The following is a 17500-nucleotide window of genomic DNA, read 5'->3' on the forward strand; positions in this document are numbered from 1 at the left end:
GGAGCTCTGTGGGGCAGTGATCAAGCTGGCTATGGTGTCCGTGAGCAGTGCATTCGTTGGGCTGCATTGGTGTGAGCAGTGTTATTGTGGGATTGGTCAACCACATGATGGACTGGACTGTCCTGGTGTGTGTTGTGCTGAATGGATTGACCACAACACTATGACTGAAGGACGGCGTAAGGAGAAGTAAGAATAATTGTCCTTAAGCACACAGCTAACAACTAAGTTTTGTTAGGGTTGGAGGCCATCCGGTTTAAACAGTTGGCTATGGCCCCCAGAAAAGATTGACGTTGTCGATGAAATTTACTCCTTTTATATTGCAACGATCTTTGTAGCCAGGTGTTCAGCCCAAGCAACCGTGAAAAACATTTGTTCCCCTTGCTGGGGAGTGGTCCCACTGATGAACGACTGAACTTTGAGTCTTCGAAGTGCTTGCAAAGAGGGTTCACTGAAGCCTGTTCTTAAGGAGAGTTCTGAATGCTCTTTCTGAATATCATTTCTTCCCTCACATGGATGATGATTCGATTTTGCAGTATGGCTTGATCAGAACGTTAATGAAGTCCATGTTCACATCAGAGTCCGTTGCTTGGATGAAAAAGCAGCATCGTGTTGTATTTCTGCTACTGATGTTGCTGATAATGAGTCACCCACCTATCAGAGTCTGGGTTCGGCCCTGCGCTCTGAGCTGAATGCAGCTGTATGGTCGAACTTGAGCGCATGTTAGTAGCAGGTGTTAGCTGCTGGCTGATCCGATACATGTTTAATCACATTTTGGGGATTCCCACACCCGCGGTTTCATTAATGCTTTAAATATGTTCTAAAAGAAATTATAGGGGGGTGATAGAATGCCAGTATTAAAAGGCCATTGCATAGTCGAAATCTGGGGTCAGAGGATGTACAGCCGTCAATACGAGAAACTCGTGGACAATCTGATGTCCTCGTGTTCCTTTGGGTCTATGTTTGTGCCATCCGATTTAGTGTGATGATCACGATACACTGGTATAAATGTTGAGATTCAGAAGATTCATGGGGACCTCACACTTTAGTATGCCTGGATAGGGTCCATGACGACGGTCTGCCTGGAGTGTTCAGCCTGTTTTGGAAACTCCAGCCAAGGAACTTTGTTTCTTACGAACCCCACAATCCTTTGTAGAAGTTTTTGCAGCATTTCATTGCAACAATTAGAATTAGAACAGGAGTGCATTTTCTCTCTCTTCTGTTTTGAATGCGTAGGCAGTTGTTTTTCCAGTCTCCGGAATGTAAGCTTTTGGCAGTGGGAGACAAAAGTCTTCTTTTTTGGGGTAGTATTATTCCAGTTCCCAAAGAATTTTTAGTTTTAGTATTTGTGCCCAAAGATCGGTGTTTGAGCACCCGAAAGTACGGTTGAACACCGGTTTGCGATCTGCTGAAGTAAAACTCTTAGAAACACTCAGAGAAAAAGTCCAGAAATCAAGAACAAAGCACAGGCAGTAAGATAGAACGTTCTCCCGAACGGTAGCGAAGCCGGAAGCAAAAATAATACCCTGTGTCCATACCCATTCATGATAACAAAGTTGTGTCGTCTGGATGTGGTCACAAAACACCCACACACACTCACTTAACGCACACACACCAAACCACACACAAACACACACACACACCCACACACGACACAAACACACACTCAGTCCCTCCAACCACTCACTCACTTCAATCACTTCACACACACACACACCAAGTGCACACCCCACACACACACACACACACCACACACACACACACAATACACTCACACACTCACTCACTACACGTACTCCACACACACACCCACACACACACACACACACACATACACACACACACCAATCACACCAACACATACACTCACACACTCACACTCACTCACTTCCAATCACCTCACGCACACAACACACCACACACACACACACACACACCTCACACACACACACCCCATTACACTCCACACACTCACTTCAACTCACCAATCAAACACACACACACCACAGCACAACACCACACACACCACACACTCACACACAACCCCACACCCAACACACCCAACACACACACAACACACACTAACACACACACACAGCACACACACACACACTCACACACACACACACAACACAACACAACACCAATCACATCACTCACACACACCACACCACACACACACTCACTCAATCACTCACCACACACACCCACACACACACACAACACACCACACCACACACACACACAACCCACACCACACACACACCACTCACACAACACACACACAACTAACACACCACACACACACACACAACACACAAACACCCACTAATAATAACTCGCCACACACACAACACCACACACACACACACACACCTCACTTCACACGCACACACACACGCACAACAGACACACGCACACACGCACACAAACACACACCACTAATCACACACACACACCACCACTCACACACACACACACCATCCAGGACACCCACACACACTCTCACACCCACACACACACACTCACACACCACACAACACACTCACACACACACACTCACAACACCACACTCACACACAACTCACACCACTCACTCACTCACTCAATCACACACACACACACCACAAACAACTCACTCACACTCACACACTCCACTCCACTCACACTCACACCACCACAATCAAACACTCACTCACTCACCCACACCACACACACACACAACACACACAAAAAACACTCAACTCACTCACACACTAACTCACTCACACAAACAACATTCACATCACACACACACACCACACACAACACCAATCACTGCACACAGTCACTCACTCAGTCACTCTCACTCTCACACAACTCAAAGATATATGTAGCTCTCGTGAACCCATCTCTCTCTCTCTGTGTGTGTGTGTGTCTGGGGGTGGTGTGTGTGTGTGTGTGGTGGGTGTGTGTGGGTGTGTGTGTGCTGTGTGTTGTGTGTGTCGGGTGTGTTGCATGAGGGTGGTTTCTCGCTCGCTGGCTCTATGGTGTTTTGTGTGACAATGAAACGTTCCCTACAGAGAAGAGTGCAAGGTGGGTCAGTACAGCTCTATTCTGTCCCGTCTGGGTCTCGTCTGTGTCTCAGTGTCTGTCTCACAGCTCTGGTCTGTCCTATGGAAGGAAGTGGACACCATCTACCTGTACCAGGACACACGGGAGCTCGTGCCTGCAGGATCTTCATACACCTGGACAACAGGTGCCACACCACACCACAGCGCGCACTGTTAAGACAGTGCTAAGCCAAAATGATCACTAGTGTTCCTAATCATTCTGGCCAGTGCTGTATATTGAGCGCCACATTCATGCTGTGTTTTGTGTGTGTTCAGGGATCTGCTGGCCATCACTGCGGCTCTGGAGCTCAACCAGTGGTTACATCAAGCTCTCCATCAAGGAACTTTTAAAAAAAACTGGTGAATGAGTGTGTGTGAGAATGTTGAAGCGTGATGGAGGATGTGCTTATACACTCACACATGTGTGTGTGTGTGGGGTGTGTCTTGTGTTGTGTGTGTGTGGGTTAGAGTGCCCGTCTGTGCTATAAGATACTGAGAGTTGTGTCTCGATCCACACAAAAGAGAGAACTGACGCTGGACAAACACTCGACGTTCACGAGGTTTCTCTCACACACACACACCCACACACACACAAACAACACGTATATTCACTGAATGTTTTATTCACAACAGTCTGTTTTAACTGTAATGTTACTGTGTGTTGTTTCAGTGATTTTGCCCCAGAAGTTTTGCTGCTGCATTGAGTTCAGAAATCCAAAACTCAGTGTTACACAACGATCAAAGTCTGGCCAACAACTGCTTTGATAGCAAAGGTACAACAACAAACAGGGGCTCCACACACACAACACACACCCACCCTACACAAATATATAGAGATGAAACAAGTTGCGGGAAAAAAAATCTAATTTCCAATTTTTTCCTTGACAATGAATGCGAGAAAGAAAAAATGTGCACTGTTCGAGTTTCATAGTTTCACACTATTATTGCTATTGAATGTGACATGACACTGGACATAAAGCAATGTACGGTGACCCATACTCAGAATTATTCGAAGCTCTGCATTTAACACATACAAAGTGAACACACACAGCAGTGAAACACAAAACACCGTGAACACACACACGGAGCAGGTGAACACACACACAACACCGGTGAACACACAACGGAGCAGTGGGTACTCATTTCTACTGCAGGCCGCCCGGGGAGCAGTGTGGGTTCGGTTGTCTTGCTCAAGCGACACCTCAGTCGTGGTATTGCCGCCCCGAGATCAACCCCACAAAACCTTAGGGTTAGGAGCCAAACTCTCTTAACACTAGACCACACGACTTCCCCATTCAATATGACTGCAAGTAATTAATGTTATTATTAATTAAAATTTTGTGCCTTTTCATTTTGTCATTAAAGGTGTTGTTTATTAAACAATTAATGTTTTTCATTTTTATTTATTTATTTTATTTTTGTGTGTGTGTTTTTTGTATGTGTATTTGGTAATGTATATTTATATATGGTTTTAGTTTTAGGTGTAGTAGTAGCTTTATTTTATTTCATCGAGTTCATTCAAGCAATAAACCATAGATACTGTCAAAACCTTCACTACCTCTCTCTTCTCAGGATCTGTCGACCAACTCAGACTACTGTGTGTGTGTGTGTGTTGTGTGTGTGTGTGATTGACAGGTGCTGCGGTTTGGAGCTTGGAGAGTGTCTAACCTCACACCAGGACTTAAACAGCTGGATGCTTTCCCAAGACCTCCTGTCCGCTACAAGGTGATGCTCCGTAGAGAGAGAATATGAAGTATTATTTATGATTTGTGTTTCATGAATATAATAGAAATAAAACACAGGTAAGTGTTGCTGTGTTCATCAGTGTGTGTGTGTGTGGTGTGTGTTTGTTTGTTTGTGTGTGTGTTGTATTTTGTTTCAGGTGGGAGTGTTCTGCTCAGTGTTTGGTTCCACATCCCTCACACCACCTAACCTTTCTGAAATAACCTCGAGGAGACACATACCTGTATGTTCACATCACACACAGACAACAGCACACAACACACACACCCACACACACATATCTCTGCTTAACGATACCCTCGTGACCCAAGGCGTTCCTTCCTGTGGTTCAGTGTGCTGTATGAATTAGTGTGTTTGTTGTGTTCGTAGCACCTGTGGAGTTTCCTGTCTCAGTCCAACCATCTGCACACACTCGACCTGTCCAACAGTGAATGTTCCCTCGACCTGGTTAGACACACACACACACATCACAATCACATTCATGTGTGTTACACTGCAAAACTGCTGACAAGACAACTCGTGTGTTCTCAGGTGTGTGCTCACTGCTGCCGGTTCCCCCTCAAACATCCTGACCGTTTCTCACTCAACCTGGCCAGAAAGTTCCGTCAATCTTACAAGTACAAACACTCACACCCCACACACACACCCACACCCACACACCACACACACACACCACACGCTCGTCTCTCGCTCAGCCTCGGCCCCTCTCCTCCTCATCCGCTAACGGCCTCAACGTCCTCCGCCCTCTCCTATCCTCTCTCGGTCACACAACACAGGACACACTCCTCTCTCTCTCTATCTCTCCCCTCTCATCTTTTTCACAAAACACACACACGAACACACAACACACTCTCTCCTCTCCCCTCCCTCTCTCTCTCACCTGGTACACACACACACACTCTCTCTCCCCTCTCTCTCTGTCACACTCACACACACACTCTCACTCTCTACTCTCTCTCTACGCTCTCTCTCTCTCTGTCACACACCTTGGCCTTTTACACACACACTTGCGTTCTCCCTCTCATATATATATATATATATATACTGTCACTGCACACTCTATATATATATATATATACATATATATATATATACTGTCACACACACACAGATGAAAGGGAGTTGCTGTCTGGATCCAGCTGTGTCAGTCTGGAAGCGCTTCTGTTCTGCAGGAGAGGGAAGGGGGTTTCAGATCCTGGAACCAAACACCTTCTTCAACTTGACTCAAGTCCAGAACATCTGTCTTGTCTGGGAACCAAAACTACCGGCTGAAGGACTCAAGTGAGTCCCCCATCGGTCCCATCAACACCATTTTCATGTGACCCCGATGTTCTGCTCTTGTTCTTCTGGATGTCGTCCTGCTGATATTTTTCTGATGTTCTGCTAATATTATTTTGATTTTACTTCTGTTCCTGCTAATGTCCTGCGCCAGTTTTCCTGCTGTTATTGTGATGTTTTCTTAATGTCTTTTGATCTTCTACGATCTGATATTCTCCTGATATTCTCTTGAACTTCTTGTGATGATATTCTCCTTATGGGCTTCTGAGATTCTCTGATAAGTCTATGTTGTTCTTCTGAGTTTGATGTCCAGGCTTGCTCCTGGGTTCTGGCCTGTAACATAACTGCGAGATTGTTCTCGGGACATAACAGCGGCTGTGAGGGTACTGCACTGAACCTTCTGCTGTCGTTTGACATATGGACCGTTTGTGTTTGTTGGTTCCTCAACATGTTGTGATTCTTGTGTTCATGTTGCGCCTCGCAGGCTCTAGATTTGGAAGGCTGTATAGCGAATCCCCAACACAACAGCCTGGACCTATCAGACAATGGTTAATGACACACACACACACCACAACACACACACACACACAGAAGAGTTGTCCTATCAGCTGTTAGTGTTGGATTCAGGAGGTGATTGTGTGTTTGTTGTACTCAGGACTGGACTCAGAATATGGCCAACGCGGCTCGTTGTTGCTCAGGAATAACCACTCCCTCAAACACTTGTCACACATCGGCGGAAAACTTCAGCACCCCCAAAACTCAAAGTGAGACTCTACAGCTTTGATTCAGTTTAGAGGCCATGTGACTTCCTATCACAGATTTCACAAATCAATAGAGAAAAACAGGTTGCAAACAGGATGCTTCTATACGTTACATTTGAGACATCAGCCAGACACTTTTTATATAAAGGTTGGAATATAATTCGACTTGTTTGAATTTTTTGGGAAAAAACTCTCTTCTGTTCTCACCAAAGTCTGCAATTATTTGACCAAAAATACAGTAATATCAGTGGATTGTTGACGAAATATTATTACAGTTTTGATAGACTGGTTCCTGGGGTGCAATATCTGTTAAAGTTGTGTTTTATTCCTGTGATGTGCAGCTGTATTTTTCAGCATAATATTGCTCCAGTCTTCAAGTTAACATGATCTTCCAGAAATCATTCTAATAATGATCTGATTTACGGCTCTAAGAAACATTTTCCTGATTATTCATCCATGTTGAACACCGTTGTGCCTGCACAATGTTGTGTTTTTTTTGGAACCTGATACATTTTATTTTTTCAGGAGTCACAGCTTGATTCGAAAGTTTAAAAAACATAATTTTATTTGGACATAGACAGTATCTTTTATAACATTGATAAATATTCTTTACAGTCACTTTTGATGAATAAAAGGATATAATTCACAGGTCTTACTTCTGAATCGTGCGTGTGTTTCTGTGCAGGAAATCCTCGGGCCTGTTCTGGTTCTCTCTGGTCCCACTAGGATTCAGGAAGAAGCGAGATTCTGTAATGCTGTAGATCCGTCACGTTTTGAAGATACTGACACCTCAGATACCATTGCTTAAACGGGTGTGGAGTGTGTGTGTGTGTGGGTGTAGTGTGTAGCCGGCTGTCGTCCTCTGTCTCCTGGCGGACTCACGACTGAAGGCCGGATTCTTTCACTGGTGCTGCACTCACTGGGAGGACACCGCAAGTCTGAACCCATCTGGACACAGCGGGAACCAGTCTATGGGCGACTTTGGGTCGAAGATGCTGGCAAAAGCCCTGCCGATCAACACCAAACTCGTGTAGCCGCAACGCACTGCACCACATTGATCATCCTGAGGACACACCATTGTACAACAAATATAAAGCTTTCAATTGTGTGCTGTTCAGTACGGTGATCTTGGGTCGTAACTGTGTCAGCGTCTCAGGGGCCCGCAATATGGGGCTGCTGCGCTGGAGAAGTGTGTCTGCGCTCCTTCTTTTTAATTCAGATTCAGTGTGTGGTCTGATTCATCAGGTTCATACATGTTTGTCATTCATCGCTTCTGCAGAAATCTACCAGGCCATCAGATTTCATGCGGCGTTTTCCCCTCCACAGACGCGGAACAAGCTCTGAAGAACAACTCTGAGAAAACTGAAGATGCCCTGATGAAGGTCTGAACACAACATGAACATATAGAGTCATGTTCAAAACATACAAAAATATGTTCTCAATATGCACAAACACACTCTAAACATACAAAAAACACACTCTAAATATACTTAAACACAATCTAAACATGCCCAAACATACACAAACATGCTCCAAACATAGCAAAACATGCGTTAATAATAATGAACACACCACAAACACACCCTCTAAACATACTGAAACATTACACAAAACAACACTGCACAGCAATACTCAAAACATACACAGACCATGATCCAAAAATACACAAACACATCTAAACATGCTCAAACATACTTCAAACAATACACAAACAGGCTCCACGGATAGTCAAACATAACAAACACACGCTCCAAACATACACAAAACCACAAACACACTATAAATAAACATAAACAAATATACTCAAACATAAAAATTCAGACTTAATAAAATAATAATATAAACATACTCAAACATACACAAACAGGCTTCAAAAACATACACAAAAACTCTAAAAATACACAAACAGCTTTTAATGTACTCAAACACAATCTAACCATACACATAACATGATCCAAGCATACTCAAAACATTGTACAAACACACCCAATTACTCAACATACTCTAAAGTAACTCAAACCATGCAACGTACTCAAACATGCACAAACAAACTTTAAATTTATTAAAAATATTATATTATTACAAAAACACTGTTAAATTACACAATAACATGCTCTACCCTTACCAAAAAAGTAGTATAATTCAAGTTCTTTTATTAAGTATACTTAAGTATAGTTACGATATTAGACTTTTTGTAAGTATAAGTCAAGTATACTTAATGTCATTTTAAGTATATTTCTGAGAAGGAATTACATAGCCAAATTTCTGAGGAAATTACCTTAATAAAATAAAAGCTACAAAAGCATACTTTCCTATTTTACTGTGTGGTTTTAAAAGAAGTATTACTAAAAGCAAAACCAAGGATAAACTTTTCTTTTTCATAAGATTGAAGCAGCAACTCAGACATACTGCCTTCAAAGATGCGTCCTGAAAGCTTTTCACAGACATGCTCCAAAAATATACAAACACACTCTAAACATTCTCAGATATACACAAACACTCTCCAACCATGCACAGACATGCCCAAACATGCTTAAACACACTCTAATAATACACAAACTCTCTGGAGCTCTTTTTTTCCTGTGATGTGCCTCCCATTATGCTTTGTGTCGCCTGGCAGATGGGCGCAGTATGCTGCTGCGGTACCACGAGAGCAGGCGGTACTGCGGGAGCAGGCGTTCAGGCGGGTTTGCACCGAGGGCTCGTCGCCAGCTTCTGGCTACAGCAGGTGAGAGTCGCGTATCTGCGGGAAGCTAGGGTGGATGTGCTTATGGGATATATATTACCCTCAGCATTCACCGCCAGCCTGAAAACCGCAGGGTGTTTGTTATTACGGTGACAGGATCGCCTTATCACAGCAGCCATATCGGTCCCTGCCGGTGTGTGTGTTCGATTTGCGGCGGCGATATTGTGTGTGCGGCAGGTGTTAAGAGGCAGGTGTGATATTGCAGGTCCAGAATCCAGCGCTGAACTCTCTGCGAAAAACTACTTGAGGTAGTACAGAAGTTCTGCAGGACATGCCAGAGAAACTGAATAACCTTACAGTAGAAGAGCGCCAAGAACTCCGCAGCCGCGGTGAGGACACGCTTTTTACACCACCAGCTTTGGCTGATGGGATTGCGCCTTGGCGCTGATATTATTACACCGCTGGAAGAAATGAAAGAAGATAAAGAAGCATGGTAATGCTTCAGATATAATATTATTTTTTGGTGGGATGTCTGCTGACGCGTTTCCGGGTTTGCGTGCTCATGGTTGTATGTGAACCAGCCCTTCATAGAGTTTTAGATTGGAATATAGGCAGCTGTAGACAAGGAAAATACCTATGTCTGTAAGCTTAGTTTTGTATGCTCTGTCATCGTAGCTGCTGGGAGTACATGCAGACACCACTGCACTACAGAAGTGGAAGGCGAGTGTAGCATACGCAGAAACTTGTGCACCAAACATGCTCCAGAAACACACTCCAAAGCTTACAGCTAAAGAAGATACTCAAAGCTGTTACACAAGCAAAATGTTAAAAAACATAGATTAACATGCTCGCAACACAGCTCTAACACTCTTAATCGTACTAAAACATACTTAAATACACACGGACTAAAATGCTAAATACTTATATTTAAAATCACACTTTAAGCTTATATCAAACACATGCTCCAACAAATATACTGAGCTTACACTCCAAACATACTCAAACATACACACCCCACAAGAACAAACTCCCAAACTTTATGCTCAGCATCATGCTCAAGCATGCACACAGGCATGCTCTAAGCTCACATAGTCAGACTCCCAAATGTACACAGATATTTACCAGACACACTATATAAACATACTCAACACATGCTCAAACATGCTTAGAACACACTCCAAATGCTACCCTAAAGCTTATATAGCTTACTACACTCTATATATATAATCCCCAAACATAGCTTTACAGAGGACCGATACCTGGCATGCAGCCAAAACATGCTGCAACGAACACACTACTGCTGCCGAAAAAAAGAACAGTTGTATTCACCAAGGCTGCTGGTGGATATATAGACCTTCTTTTTAAACTAGAACATAGGCCAGAAATGTGCTTTGGTTGCACTTTGTTATGTAGTAGATCTACAGCAATGGGCAACCCACCGCACAGATCTAGTTTATTGTACTTCTCAAAGCATTACATTTAGAAAAAAGACTTTCAAACAGTAATATAATTGAATTATGCTGGCTAAAGAGGAATCATAAAAACACTTTGGAAAAAGAAACTTAGAAAGTTTATACATTAATAAAGATACAACACGAGGTGAGCTCACTACTTTTTGGGTAAGGCCAAAACATAATTCAGAAATCAAGCTTATGCTTAGCTTATTTACAAAACACACTCCAAAACATACTCAGTATGCTCAAGAGCAAAAAACACATAGACTCCAAACATACTCCAGGCTTATACTCAGAAACATGCTCACGAACATACATGCTCAAGCACTCTAAACATACTCAAACTTGCTCAACCCCCAAATACACATACATTCTCCCAAACACATACTCACACATTCTCCAAACATACTCACACTCCAAATGTACTAAAATGTTCACAAACAACAGGCATGCTCAACCCAGCATACACAAACCACGCATCTAAACCTACTCAAAATGTACAACAAACAAGCTCTGCTGACTTTGTTCAGTTTGTCTCATAGGTGTGTTGAGCCAACCCTTCATAAGTTTTCGATTGGAATTATGGCTTAGTAACTAGGAACTACTTAGGTCTGTAAGCTTAGTTTTGTGTCTACTGTCTTGTAGCTTGCTGCGCAGTCTGTATCACCTGCGCTCAAGCGGCCGAGAGGTGGGCAGCAGTGACGGGTCAGCAGGTGTATGTGTGCAGCAGGTGGTGGAAGGAATGTGTTCTGTTGAAGGAGGAGATCAGCACGCCTCATAGAGACCAACAGCTGAGGTACGCGACACACACACACACACAACACACACACACACACACACATACATTACATCCCCCAACATACTGACTGACTGAGAATGGCACTCTGATGTGTGTGTCATGGTTTTGAGAAACACACTCTGTGTGTGTGTGTTCAGGGATTGCTGGTGTCCATGTTGGACACGGCTCAGTTTGCGTTGTGATTTTCTTCGTGCAGGTGAGGGGAGGGTGTGTGTGTAGATATTCTGCATCACCTCCACTCTGCTGGAGCAGTCCAGCCTTCGACATTCATATCAATAAGATCAGGTAGCCACGGCTTGCACCTCAAGTTTTCCACTCGTATTGTTTTAAATTGTTTTTATGGGAATGTCAGGATGTCCCCCTTTAAGCCCAATATTTCAGTCATTTTAACAAAACACATTCACATGTTCACAGTGATTCTCTGATGATCAGTTAACTGGTGAACATGGTTCATGCTAGTTAGACTAATAAAACTATTTCATCTTTTTAGTGTATATATTAGATTTTTCTTTTAGAAGGTAATTTTTAGAAATATTTTTCGATTTAAATTTTTCTTTTTTTTTACTTACTACGCATTGTCATCCTCACATTTTATGATTTAATTAATAATTCATTTTTTGTGTGTTTTATTTTATATTATTTTTTAAATACTTTATGTAAATTGATTGTTTTTAAGGGTTTGTGTATTTGTTAATGTTTTATTTTAAATTATGTATTTGATTTTGCATTTTTTATGAATGAATGTTTTTTTGTAACTTTTCATATTTAATTGTTCATTTCATTTTTTTAAATTATGTATTTTAAATTAGCATTTATTTTTGTAACGTTTTATTTGTTTTTGATTTTTATAGCAATAAAAATAAAGTACATAATAATTTATTTTATAAATAAAATTATTTGGTATTTTATTTTACCTGTTTTGGACAATCTTCATTAGTCCTCAGCATCTCTATTTCTTAATTTGGAATCACATACGGTACCCTTGTTCCGACGCCAAACAGTGTGTTTTGTGTGTGTGGTGTGTTTTCAGTGCGTGTAAGTCTTCGTGTGGCCATCATGCCCTCTCTGATTACATCACTGATGAGATCCTACAGTCTCTCTCTCGCTCTCAACAAACACTGGTGAGATTTACATTCACAAAACTACACTTTATCACAGTGTACTTGTGTCTAATTCATGTGTGTGTGTGTGTGTGTGTGTGTGTAGTGTGGTGTGTGTGTGTGTCAGGCACAGGTCATCTGGAGGCAGTGAGAGGACAGCAGCTGCTGCTGCATCACGACTCACAGGAGGCAGAAGTTATAGACGAGAGAGAAATACAGATGGACAACATGACACAACAACCAGAACAACAGCCACAGGTACACAAGACTAGAGAGGGGTACAGATGGACCCACTGTAAAAAATGATTTCTAAAAGTTAGGGTTAACAAATCCTGGACCACCAAATGTTTTTCAGTGCAAAAAGAGATAATCCAGAGATTCATGGGTGATTTTAAGTCATCATTTACACGTCCTCAAAGCTGTGTGACTTTCTTTCTTCTGTGGAAGACAAATGGAGGCCGACGTTGTAGAATGTGCTGATTTTTATTTTTGTATTTTTAATAATTAGGATTTTTATGTGTTTAAGAATAAATTTAATTAGCAAATGATTTGTATTTGATGATGGGGTTTTTTATTAACTTTTTTTTAATTAATTGTGGCATTTTTTAAGATGTAATTAATTTTAAAGTAAAAATGGAATCAAAAAGGCATAGTAGAAATGTCACAAAAAATGCACAAGTAAAATGCACAATAAAAAATTTTAAAATAAAAAACTAATTTAAAAATCTTAAATTAATTAAATTTATTTATATGTTTTAATTTTATTTTTTTATTTTGATTAATATTTTTTATTAATTCATATAAATTATGCATTTTAATTTTATTTTTTTATTTTGATTAATATTTGATTTTATCAATTGAATAATTTTTGATATTTATTTTAGTTTTTTTAAATTTTTTGTTTCCTATTTTAATTAGCAATTTTTTTATGATTTTGAAGTCTAAATTAGCTATAACTCATGAACTTCGGTTTGGGAAACCCTAAACAATTATACATGCTGAAGATCTTAACATGAAATAGTTTTTAATTTTTACTAAGATTTTGATTGATTAAAACTATGTATTTAATTTTGCATTTTTTCTATAATTTAATTGAAAGTGGAAACATCCCGTGGAACACCCCGGTTTCTGAAACAACGAACACCATGTTCATGCTGTGTATTTGAATATTCATGAGTGTAAAGTGTGTGTTTGGATCTCTAGCGGACACAGAAAGCCAAGAGGAAGAGCATTCACAGTCGGATGTTCAGACCCATGTCCGCCGCATTCGGTACGTGTTGAGCACTTCGTATGTAGTTATAACTTAGTGTTTTCTGAATGACTGATGATTAAGCTGTGTGTGTGTCAGAGCTGGGCTTTGGATCTGTATAAGGCAGTTAGACGGATGTCTGTATTGGACGATCTGCTGCCTCCAGCCCCCTCTTCCCGACTACGCCCCCTCCCACGCGCCAGTGACCCCCGCCCCAGTTGGAGGCGTAGAGCTACAGCCAACCTCGTTCCAGTGAGATTCAGCGACCTGCCCACAGAAGACACGCCCACTCTACAGCACGTCACTAAATACAGGCCACAGCGGACGAAGAAAGCCAAACCCAACAGAGCCGCTGTAAGACATCAGACACACAAACACGACCTGCATATTACAGACCACCACACAATCATGAACTAAACACTGAAACTGTTTCAGAATGGTTTAGGTAATTGAAATGAAGCTTTTGCTATAGCAGCTAACTGAAATAAATGTATGTTTATATACTAAAGTTACTAAAACTGAAACAAAAGTACAGCTAAACAGAAATATTGGGGGAAAAAATGGCAGAAGTGACTAATAAAATTGTTAAAACCTAAAGAAAAAATGAAAATAAAAAAAATTTAAAATCTAATTAAAAATTAAAAATACTGTTATAATATGTGAATAATACTAAAATAAAACTCAAAATGTTGCAGTCTTTTTGTATTTCATTTCAGTTTTACTGAGGCAAAGAATACTTTAAATGACTAAAATTAAAAAGAAAACTGAAAATTTTAAATAAAACCTCATTCAAAACATTAATAAATAATGTAATATATAAATAATGCTAAAAATAACACTCAAAATATTGCATCTTATTATACAGTAGGTGGCCAACCAGAACGTGCTTTCTACCGCCGCGAGTGCCGCCGCCACCGCGAACGCTCCAAAGTGCATTTTCACAAATAGCCGTCAGCTTTTCCTCGCCAATGTTACATTTGAGGCTGCAGTCGACGGAGAATGAAAGAAAAACACTGTAGGCCTAGATAAAGTATTTCATATTCACGATGCAAATTTAGTAGGCTACTTATGAAGTTATGTGCGTTTCTCATTTAGAACAAATTTAAGCAGAATAAATGACAAGTCTATGAGCCTGTGCTTATATTTACACTAAGATAAGTATTACACCATATTTTAGATATGAAACATTTAACAGGTGTGCAGCATTATTTATATAATATAAATCATGTGTTATATTACCTTAAAGAAATGGTGCTTTATTTTGCATCGGAGCATTAAAAGCGGCTACATACATGGATTATAAGTGCCAATCTTCTTATATAATATTTGTCACAAATACATTTTGAATTCTTTCCTTTATTTTAGTACAACGGGAGGCACTGTAGGCTTATAATTTCACTATCATTTTTTAGCCCTAACTAAAACAAGAAACAGATAAATTAAACTTGGCATGATTTAGATAAATCATTGAAACTGAAAAGAAGGGATGGATTAATGAACGTCCTCTGTTTGAACTCAAGTTCTCTCATTATAATCATGCTGTGTAGGTACAGAAGAGAACATTGTGGAGATTCAGCCCGGTGCGGGTCAGAAATGCACAGGCAGACTGAAGGACAAATAGTCAAAACTAATTTAAATGTCATATAAAGTTCGTTGTCACTATTATCTTTTTTAAAAATTGAATGTGTTTCACATCACTTGTCCCTATCTGCTCTGAGAGAGCAAGATTCTTGTTTGTCTATTTTATCTTCATTACAAATCGTGTTTGTTTTTATTTTGTATCATTGCATGCAAAAAAAAAATGCACTTTGTAATGCATATGCAAAATGTGAAACTGCAGTCTTCTTCGCAGTCTATAGCATTTTATAATTATTTGTACAATTTAACTTAACCTGCTTTGTAATTTTAAATTATTTTTTTGATTTTTAAGGATGTTATATTGTTATATTATAATGTTATTGTTGTTTTAATTCCTTATTTGATCTCTTTTTATAAAACAAAATATACATTTCAGTCAGTTTGCAAACTGTCCCTTTGCGCCACCTGGTGGTAGTTAACGCCGTGGCCCTGCGGCGGCGGTATTAGGCATTTTCTTTGGCCACCTACTGTATCTCAATTTTTACAGAGCAAAGGACAAAATAATTTAACTTAAATTACATGATTAAATTAAAATGAAAGCAAAAATTTTAAATATAAAAGCTAATTCAAAATAATAAATGCTGTAATAATATATAAATACTAATAATAGCAGTCAGAATGTTGCATCTTATTATATTATATCTCAAAGGTTGAAATAAATGACCTCTACAGATTGTTATTATGTCTATACAAATAAAAGAATTAAAAGACAATTAATATTCAGTAATATTTTTGATTTAACTACTGGATGAGAACGAAACTTGACCTGAAATGATCTGAATAATGACACTGTTGTCTTCAGTAGTGAAGAGTGTTTGAAGATTCATCATTAATGCTTTTTGTAAGATTAACACTGTTTTATTAATGAGGAGCTGCGTTGAATTCATCTGTGTTGTATAAAGCGCTCTAGAAATACACTGACTCGACCCGATGGGAATTAAATGTTTAGGTTTCGAGGCTTTGGAAGTGAATTGTCTGTATAGACTGACTGGTTTCTTGAACTCTGTTGTTCAGCCAATCAGCAGAGCCGCTGCCACAGGGAAGTGGAAGTGGATCAGCTGGACGAGGGTGTGCCGGAGTTCTTCTCCAGGAAGGTCACTAACGTCAGCGTGAGGTAAAAATACCACAGCAAAACATCTAGACTAATATAAAATTCAAACATTAAATGTGTCAAAAGCAGTCATCAGTAGCACAGGGGTGTGCCGGAGTTCTTCATAGACAACAATACATTGTATGGGTCACAATTATACATTTCTCATTTTATGACAAAAATCATTATGATATTAAGTAAAGATCATGTTCCATGAGATTTTAGTAAATGTCCTACCGTAAAATATATCAAAACTTAATTTTTGATTAGTAATATGCATTGCTAAGAGCTTCATTTGCCCCACTTTAAAGATGATTTTCTCAATATTAGATTTTTTTGCTGTGCTCCCTCAGATTCCTAAGATTTTCAAATAGTTGTATCTTCAGACAAAATATTGTCCTCCTAACAAACCATAACATCAATGGAAAGCTTATTTATTCAAAATCTCAATTTCAGAAAAAAAAAATTGACCCTTATGACTGATGTTTTGTGGTTCCAGCGGCTTCCATATTGTTAAAGTCAGTAGTATGAAATAGGAAAAAAAAATAAATCAATTTTTATGCAACAGCATAAATAAATACAACTGAACAAAGTTCAGGCACAGAAATTGAAA

At 40.0% G+C, this 17500-nt stretch overlaps 1 protein-coding gene, 1 long non-coding RNA gene and 1 pseudogene across 2 annotated transcripts in view; all 3 read left to right on the forward strand.

Annotated features, from left to right (window-relative positions):
- The window catches only part of LOC109058809, a 726037-nt pseudogene that overhangs the window by 580910 nt on the left and 127627 nt on the right, over window positions 1-17500 (forward strand).
- Window positions 1-17500, forward strand: part of LOC109045202 (solute carrier family 39 member 4) — a 668471-nt gene that overhangs the window by 397599 nt on the left and 253372 nt on the right. The gene's annotated exons all lie outside the window — the stretch shown is intronic.
- On the forward strand, window positions 13041-14287 carry LOC122140815. Its single transcript, XR_006157392.1, has 3 exons — window positions 13041-13168; window positions 14114-14180; window positions 14259-14287. It is a non-coding gene; the product is annotated as an uncharacterized LOC122140815 (long non-coding RNA).

Source organism: Cyprinus carpio, chromosome B19, assembly GCF_018340385.1.
Source record: "Cyprinus carpio isolate SPL01 chromosome B19, ASM1834038v1, whole genome shotgun sequence".
NCBI classification, from domain to species: domain Eukaryota; kingdom Metazoa; phylum Chordata; class Actinopteri; order Cypriniformes; family Cyprinidae; genus Cyprinus; species Cyprinus carpio.